Source organism: Oncorhynchus clarkii, chromosome 6 (genome assembly GCF_045791955.1).
Source record: "Oncorhynchus clarkii lewisi isolate Uvic-CL-2024 chromosome 6, UVic_Ocla_1.0, whole genome shotgun sequence".
Classification (NCBI taxonomy): domain Eukaryota; kingdom Metazoa; phylum Chordata; class Actinopteri; order Salmoniformes; family Salmonidae; genus Oncorhynchus; species Oncorhynchus clarkii.
The window spans coordinates 56,410,994-56,419,122 of record NC_092152.1 but is presented as its reverse complement, the minus strand read 5'-3'; positions in this window follow the sequence as shown (position 1 = coordinate 56,419,122).

Below are 8,129 nucleotides of genomic sequence, written 5' to 3'. Positions count from 1 at the left end.
TCCACCCTACCTGACACCCTAGAACCACTCCAATTTGCTTACCGCCCAAATAGGTCCACAGACGATGCAATCTCAACCACACTGCACACTGCCCTAACCCATCTGGACAAGAGGAATACCTATGTGAGAATGCTGTTCATCGACTACAGCTCGGCATTCAACACCATAGTACCCTCCAAGCTCGTCATCAAGCTCGAGACCCTGGGTCTCGACCCCGCCCTGTGCAACTGGGTACTGGACTTCCTGACGGGCCGCCCCCAGGTGGTGAGGGTAGGCAACAACATCTCCTCCCCGCTGATCCTCAACACTGGGGCCCCACAAGGGTGCGTTCTGAGCCCTCTCCTGTACTCCCTGTTCACCCACGACTGCGTGGCCACGCACGCCTCCAACTCAATCATCAAGTTTGCGGACGACACAACAGTGGTAGGCTTGATTACCAACAACGACGAGACGGCCTACAGGGAGGAGGTGAGGGCCCTCGGAGTGTGGTGTCAGGAAAATAACCTCACACTCAACGTCAACAAAACTAAGGAGATGATTGTGGACTTCAGGAAACAGCAGAGGGAACACCCCCCTATCCACATCGATGGAACAGTAGTGGAGAGGGTAGCAAGTTTTAAGTTCCTCGGCATACACATCACAGACAAACTGAATTGGTCCACTCACACAGACAGCATCGTGAAGAAGGCGCAGCAGCGCCTCTTCAACCTCAGGAGGCTGAAGAAATTCGGCTTGTCACCAAAAGCACTCACAAACTTCTACAGATGCACAATCGAGAGCATCCTGGCGGGCTGTATCACCGCCTGGTATGGCAACTGCACCGCCCTCAACCGTAAGGCTCTCCAGAGGGTAGTGAGGTCTGCACAACGCATCACCGGGGGCAAACTACCTGCCCTCCAGGACACCTACACCACCCGATGTCACAGGAAGGCCATAAAGATCATCAAGGACATCAACCACCCGAGCCACTGCCTGTTCACCCCGCTATCATCCAGAAGGCGAGGTCAGTACAGGTGCATCAAAGCTGGGGCCGAGAGACTGAAAAACAGCTTCTATCTCAAGGCCATCAGACTGTTAAACAGCCACCACTAACACTGAGTGGCTGCTGCCAACACACTGACACTGACTCAACTCCAGCCACTTTAATAATGGGAATTGATGGGAAATGATGTAAATATATCACTAGCCACTTTAAACAATGCTACCTTATATAATGTTACTTACCCTACATTATTCATCTCATATGCATACGTATATACTGTACTCTATATCATCGACTGTATCCTTATGTAATACATGTATCACTAGCCACTTTAAACTATGCCACTTTGTTTACATACTCATCTCATTTGTACATACTGTACTCGATACCATCTACTGTATCTTGCCTATGCTGCTCTGTACCATCACTCATTCATATATCCTTATGTACATATTCTTTATCCCCTTACACTGTGTACAAGACAGTAGTTTTGGAATTGTTAGTTAGATTACTTGTTATTACTGCATTGTCGGAACTAGAAGCACAAGCATTTCGCTACACTCGCATTAACATCTGCTAACCATGTGTATGTGACAAATAATTTGATTTGATTTGATTTGATACAAGAGCACAGACACAAGGGACAACAGACACACCAGTCTCTACATTGCAGATGAACTGAAGGAAGTCATCAATGACCTTGGACCACATAAGGTATTTGCACTGGTGACAGACAATGCTGCGAACATGAAGGCTGCTTGGTCTAAAGTGGAGGAGTCCTACCCTCACATTACACCCATTGGCTGTGATGCTCATGCATTGAATCTGCTCCTCAAGGACATCATGGCACTGAAAACAATGGATACACTCCACAAGAGAGCCAAGGAAAAGATTAGGTATGTGAAGGGTCATCAAGTTATTGCAGCAATCTACCTCACCAAGCAAAGTGAGAAGAATAAGAGCACCACTGTCACACCCTGACCATAGTTTACTTTGTATATTTCTATGTTGTGGTTGGTCAGGGTGTGATCTGAGTGGGCATTCTATGTTACATGTCTAGTTTGTCTAGTTCTATGTTCGGCCTGATATGGTTCTCAATCAGAGGCAGGTGTTCGTCATTGTCTCTGATTGGGAACCATATTTAGGTAGCCTGGGTTTCACTGTGTGTTTGTGGGTGATTGTTCCTGTCCTTAGTGTTAGTTTGCACCAGTTTAGGCTGTTTCGGTTTTCATTACGTTTATTATTTTGCACTGTTTGTATTTAGATTCGTGTTGCTATAGTCACAATAAACATGGATCGCAATCTACACGCCGCATTTTGGTCCGACTCTCCTTCTCATACAGAAAACCGTTACAACCACATTGAAGCTGCCCAGCAACACCAGTTGGGGTGGTGTTGTCATTATGTTTGACAGTGTTCTGGAGCGGAAGGTGTCTCTCCAAGAAATGACCCTATCACAGTCTGACGATATGGACAGCCCCATCAAGAGGATCCTCCTGGATTATGTATTTTTGGAGAGAGTGGTAAGCAGCCTGAAACTCCTGAAACCTATAGCAGTAGCCATTGCACAGATTGAGGGAGACAATGCCATCCTGTCTGATGTTCAGACTCTGCTTGCAGATGTGAGAGAAGAAATCCGTACTGCCCTGCCCACTTCACAGTTGCTCCAAGCAGAGGAAACTGCAGTTCTGAAATACATCAAAAAGGGTGAAGACTTCTGCCTGAAGCCCATACATGCTGCAGGGTACATGTTGGACCCCAAGTATGCTGGCAAGATTATCCTGTCTGGTGCAGAAATCAACAAGGCCTTTGGTATCATCACTACCGTGTCTTGCCACCTTGGCCTGGATGAAGGCAAGGTTCTTGGCAGTCTGGTGAAGTACACTTCTAAGCAAGGGCTTTGGGATGTAGATGCAATATGGCAGCCGTACCAACATATCTCACCAGCCACCTGGTGGAAGGGACTTTGTGGATCTGAGGCTCTTTCCCCTGTTGCCTTCATCATCCTCCAAATCCCACCAACATCAGCCGCCTCAGAGCGCAACTGGTCCTTATTTGGTAGCACACACACCAAAGCACGCAACAGGCTGACCAATACAAGGATCGTAAAATCGGTGGCCATCCGGGCAAATTTGAGGCCTTTTGAGCCTGACAACGAGCCATCCTCAACAAGGTTGGAAAGTGACAGTGAAGATGAGACCTCAGAGTCGGATGTTCAAGAGGTGGACATTGAGGAGGTCCAGGGAGAAGACATGGAAGCCCGAGAGGAAGACAAACAAAGCTTTAGTTTCTAGACCATCATTTTATGTTTAAAAAAAATTGGGAGATGCGATGGATCATTGGGATCATTCAATATTCCCTTTCTTTTGTTGTTCAGTTTAATCATCCCATGTGAAGAGTCAATTCATTTAATTAAGTTAAATTCATAACTAAATTGTTTTTTAAATTTCTATTGGAAGAATTTTATCATTTGCAATTATGTCTACTTATGATAAGGTAAAAGGTTTATGATATGGAAAATATATCCAATGCAAAAAAGCATCTACATTTAAATGGTATTGACATTCATTTGCATATACTTCTGTTAATTCCCATATATTCCCATGGAAAGTTTCCACCTCTGAATTTTCCCCAAAATGTGCAACACAAGTTACGACCCAGAACTGCAAGACCCTGGTGAAGACAATGAGCACACAGATGAGGTTCCCCGAGAAGGTTTCTGACAGTTTTTCAGAAATTCTTTGGTTGTGCAAACCCTCAGTTTCATCAGCTGTCCAGGTGATTGGTCTCAGACGATCCCGCAGGCTAAGAAGCCAGATGTCGAGGTCCTGGGTTGTAAGGCCAGTTGGACGTACTGCCAAATTCTCTATAACGATGTTGGAGGCGGATTACAATAAATGAATGTTAATTTCCCTATCTGGCTCCCTCAAAACCTGAGACATCTGTGGCATTGTGTTGTGTGACTAAACTGTACATTTTAGAGTGGCCTTTTATTGTCCCCAGCACAAGGTGCCCCTGTGTAATGATCATTCTATTTGGATGGACTATCTTGGCAAAGGAGAAATGCTCATTAAGAGGGATGTAAACAAATTTGTGCACCAAAAGTGAGAGAAATAAGCCTTTTGTGCATATGAAAAAATTCTGGGATCTTTTATTTCAGCTCATGAAACATGGGACCAACACTAGACATGTTGTGTTTATATTTTTGTTCAGTGTAATTGTATATACATCTTAATGAGAACCAATTTGAGTAAATTGTGACCTCTCCTATCTACAATAAGTGGTGGATTCTTAAATTCAGCAGGCAAAGCTGGGTCTGATGATAAAACATGCCAGGGATTCTTGACAGCATCTCCCACTTTTCGTAAGTTCAAAGTATATGTGGCTGTGAACATTACAGAGTGTTCTTTAGCTCTAGTGGGTAGTTTTTGTAGCAGTTCATCTCGTGTTTTCCCCAATGCCAAATTAAGAGCTTCATCCACACATTGTGGAGAATAGCCTCTTAGAAACCTATTGCGCATCGATGTGTGGAACGGATGTGGGTGGGGCAAGGTCTACAAAACGGTGCTAATTTAAAAAACTCACAAAAGCTCTGATGAAGGTCGTGAGGCCGATACGTAAGGCTTATTAAAGAGCAGTGATACTATCAAGAGCAGTGTGTGGGTTCCTTCTTTTTTCTCATTTTATTCAACTGTTACCATGCACCTGCAAAAAAGATTGCTCAGATGTGCGAGTGCCTTTTGAATATATATATATATATATATATATATATATATATATACACACACACACACATATACATACATACACACACAAACACATATATATACACACACACATATATATATATATATATATATATATATATATATATATATATATATATATATATATACACAGTTGAAGTCGCAAGTTTACATACGCTTAGGTTGGAATCATTAAAACTTGTTTTTCAACCACTCCACAAATTTCTTGTTAACTATAGTTTTGGCAAGTCGGTTCAGGACATCTACTTCGTGCATGACAAAAGTCATTTTTCCAACAATTGTTTACAGATAGATTATTTCACTTATAATTCACTGGATCACAATTCCAATGGGTCAAAAGTTTACATACACTAAGTTGACTGTGCCTTTAAACAGCTTGGAAAATTCCAGAAAATTATGTCATGGCTTTAGAAGCTTTTGACAGGCTAATGGACACCATTTGAGTCAATTGGAGGTGTACCTGTGGATGTATTTCAAGTGCCTCTTTGCTTGACATCATGCTTGACATCATGGGAAAATCCACAAGTCTGGTTCATCCTTGGGAGCAATTTCCAAATGCCTGAAGGTACCACACTCATCTGTAAAAACAACAGAACGAAAGTATAAACACCATGGGACCACGCAGCCATCATACCGCTCAGGAAGGAGACGCGTTCTGTCTCCTAGAGATGAACGTACTTTGGTGCGAAAAGTGCAAATCAATCCCAGAACAACAGCAAAGGACCATAAGAAAATGCTGAAGGAAACAGGTACAAAAGTATCCACAGTAAAACGAGTCCTATATCAACATAACCTGAAAGGCCGCTCAGCAAGGATGAAACTGCTCCAAAACCTCCATAAAAAAGCCAGTTTACGGTTTGCAACTGCACATGAGGACAAAGATCATACTTTTTGGAGAAATGTCCCCTGGTCTGATGAAACAAAAATGGAACTGTTTGGTCATAATGTTCATCGTTATGTTTGGAGGAAAAAGTGGGAAGCTTGCAAGCCGAAGAACACCATCCCAACCGTGAAGAATGGGGGTGGCAGCATCATGTTGTGAGGGTGCCTTGCTGCAGGAGGGACTGGTGCACTTCACAAAATAGATGGCATCATAACGAAGGACAATTATGTGGATATATTGAAGCAACATCTTAAGACATCAGACATGAAGTTAAAGCTTGGTCGCAAATGGGTCTTCCAAATGAACAATGACCCCAAGCATACTTCCAAAGTTGTGGCAAAATGGCTTAAGGACAACAAAGTCAAGGTATTGGAGTGGCCATCACAAAGCCCTGACCTCAATCCTATATAACATTTGTGGGCAGAACTGAAAAAGCGTGTGCGAGCAAGGAGGCCTACAAACCTGGTCCGTTACACCAGCTCTGTCAGGCGGAATGGGCCAAAATTCACCCAACTTATTGTGGGAAGCTTGCGTAAGGCTACCAGAAACATTTGACCCAAGTTAAACAATTTAAAGGCAATGCTACCAAATAATAATTGAGTGTACAGCAACAGCCCCAAAACATCACTGCTCTAGAGGAGATCTGTATGGAGGAATGGGCCAAAATACCAGCAGCAGTGTGTGAAAACCTTGTGAAGACTTACAGAAAACATTTGACCTCTATCATTGCCAAAAAAGGGTATATAACAAAGTATTGAGATAAACTTTTGTTATTGACCAAATACTTATTTTCCACCATAATTTGCAAATAAATTCATTAAAAATCCTACAATGTGATTTTCTGGATTTTTTTTCTCATTTTGTCTGTCATAGTTGAAGTGTACCTATGATGAAAATTACAGGCCTCTCTCATCTTTTTAAGTGGGAAAACTTGCACAATTGGTGGCTGACTAAATACTTTTTTGCCCCACTGTATGTAAACTTCTGACCCACTGGGAATGTGATGAAAGAAATAAAAGCTGAAATAAATCATTCTCTCTACTATTATTCTGAAATTTCACATTCTTAAAATAAAGTGATGATCCTAACTGACCTAAGACAGGGAATTTTTACTCTGATTAAATGCCAGGAATTGTGAAAAACTGAGTTTAAATGTATTTGGCTAAGGTGTATGTAAAATTCTGACTTCAACTGTTTACATCTTAATAAATTACAGCGTTTTCAAAAATATTATGATATAATCATCAAGCCTATTCAAAAGATTAAGGGACAGGACCCGGAGGTATGATGTAGGATGACGTCACTTGCACATCTTATTGAAGCCAAATTCACCCATCTATGCTGGCAAAGATTGATTTGTCTTCTTCATTTAAGTAGCGAGTCCTTTATCACTGTGAGCAGGTAAATGCTGGTCAGCACTGGTCTGGTCAACAGGTGGTTAATGCTGGTCTGGTCCAGACTGGTCTGGTCAGGTGGTTCAGCTCTGGTCTTGTCGGGTGGCTCAGTGCTAGTTTGGTCAACGCTGGTCTGCTCGACAGTCTGGTTGGGTGGCTTAGCGCTGGTCTTGTCAGGTGTCTGTTAGGGTTGCGTCAATCGAATCTGGTATCAGGATAAATATGACAATGAGTCACCGCATTGTATGCTATGTATTTTTTATTAGCTAAGCAAAAAGTGGTAAATGCAATTTTCGTATATACAGGCTCTCTGTCACACCTCGCAGGGCAAACAGAGAACTGACTTGTTCCTGGCAAAGATATTATAATATACTCTGACAGAAGTAGTTCCTGCTTCTGAGCCGGCCTGTCAGAGTAGAGACTGGGTGTGGGTTAAACTCACCCAGCCTATCGTTGATTGTTGGCGCACAGGCTGGTCCCAGCCTCCTAGGCGCTTCAGCGGTCAGTCGTTGTAGTTGTGTAGAATATCTATGCGCTCACACAATCAATACAGTTATCTCACACCTGGCTCCTGTTATCTAACAAAAGACCATTTGTTCCCGCAACACTACGTTCTGAATGTGCCCTCACAACTCATTGCACAGTTCCTGTCTTCATGTTATTATGTATTTTTCCATCACGAGAAAGACCCATGGCCCTGAAACTGTTAACAATGTCTCAAGTCAGCTATGTTGCATAACACATATACCCACACAAGCCAACAGCAAATAATATTCCATCACATATGATATGGTAAGGGCTATAGTGTATAACACAGAACCTCACATGTCTCAGTGCTGGTCTGGTCGACAGGTCAACGCTGGTCTGGTCAGCTGGTCAACGCTAGTCTGGTCGACGGTCAGCTGGTCAACGCTGGTCTGGTCGACGGTCAGCTGGTCAGTCAACTGGTCTGGTCAGTGGTCGGCTGGTCAATACTGGTCTAGTTGGGTGGCTCAGTGCTAGTTTGGTCAACACTGGTCTAGTTGGGTGGCTCAGTGCTAGTTTGGTCAACACTGGTCTGCTCGACGGTCTGGTTGGGTGGCTTAGTGCTGTTCTGGTCGTCA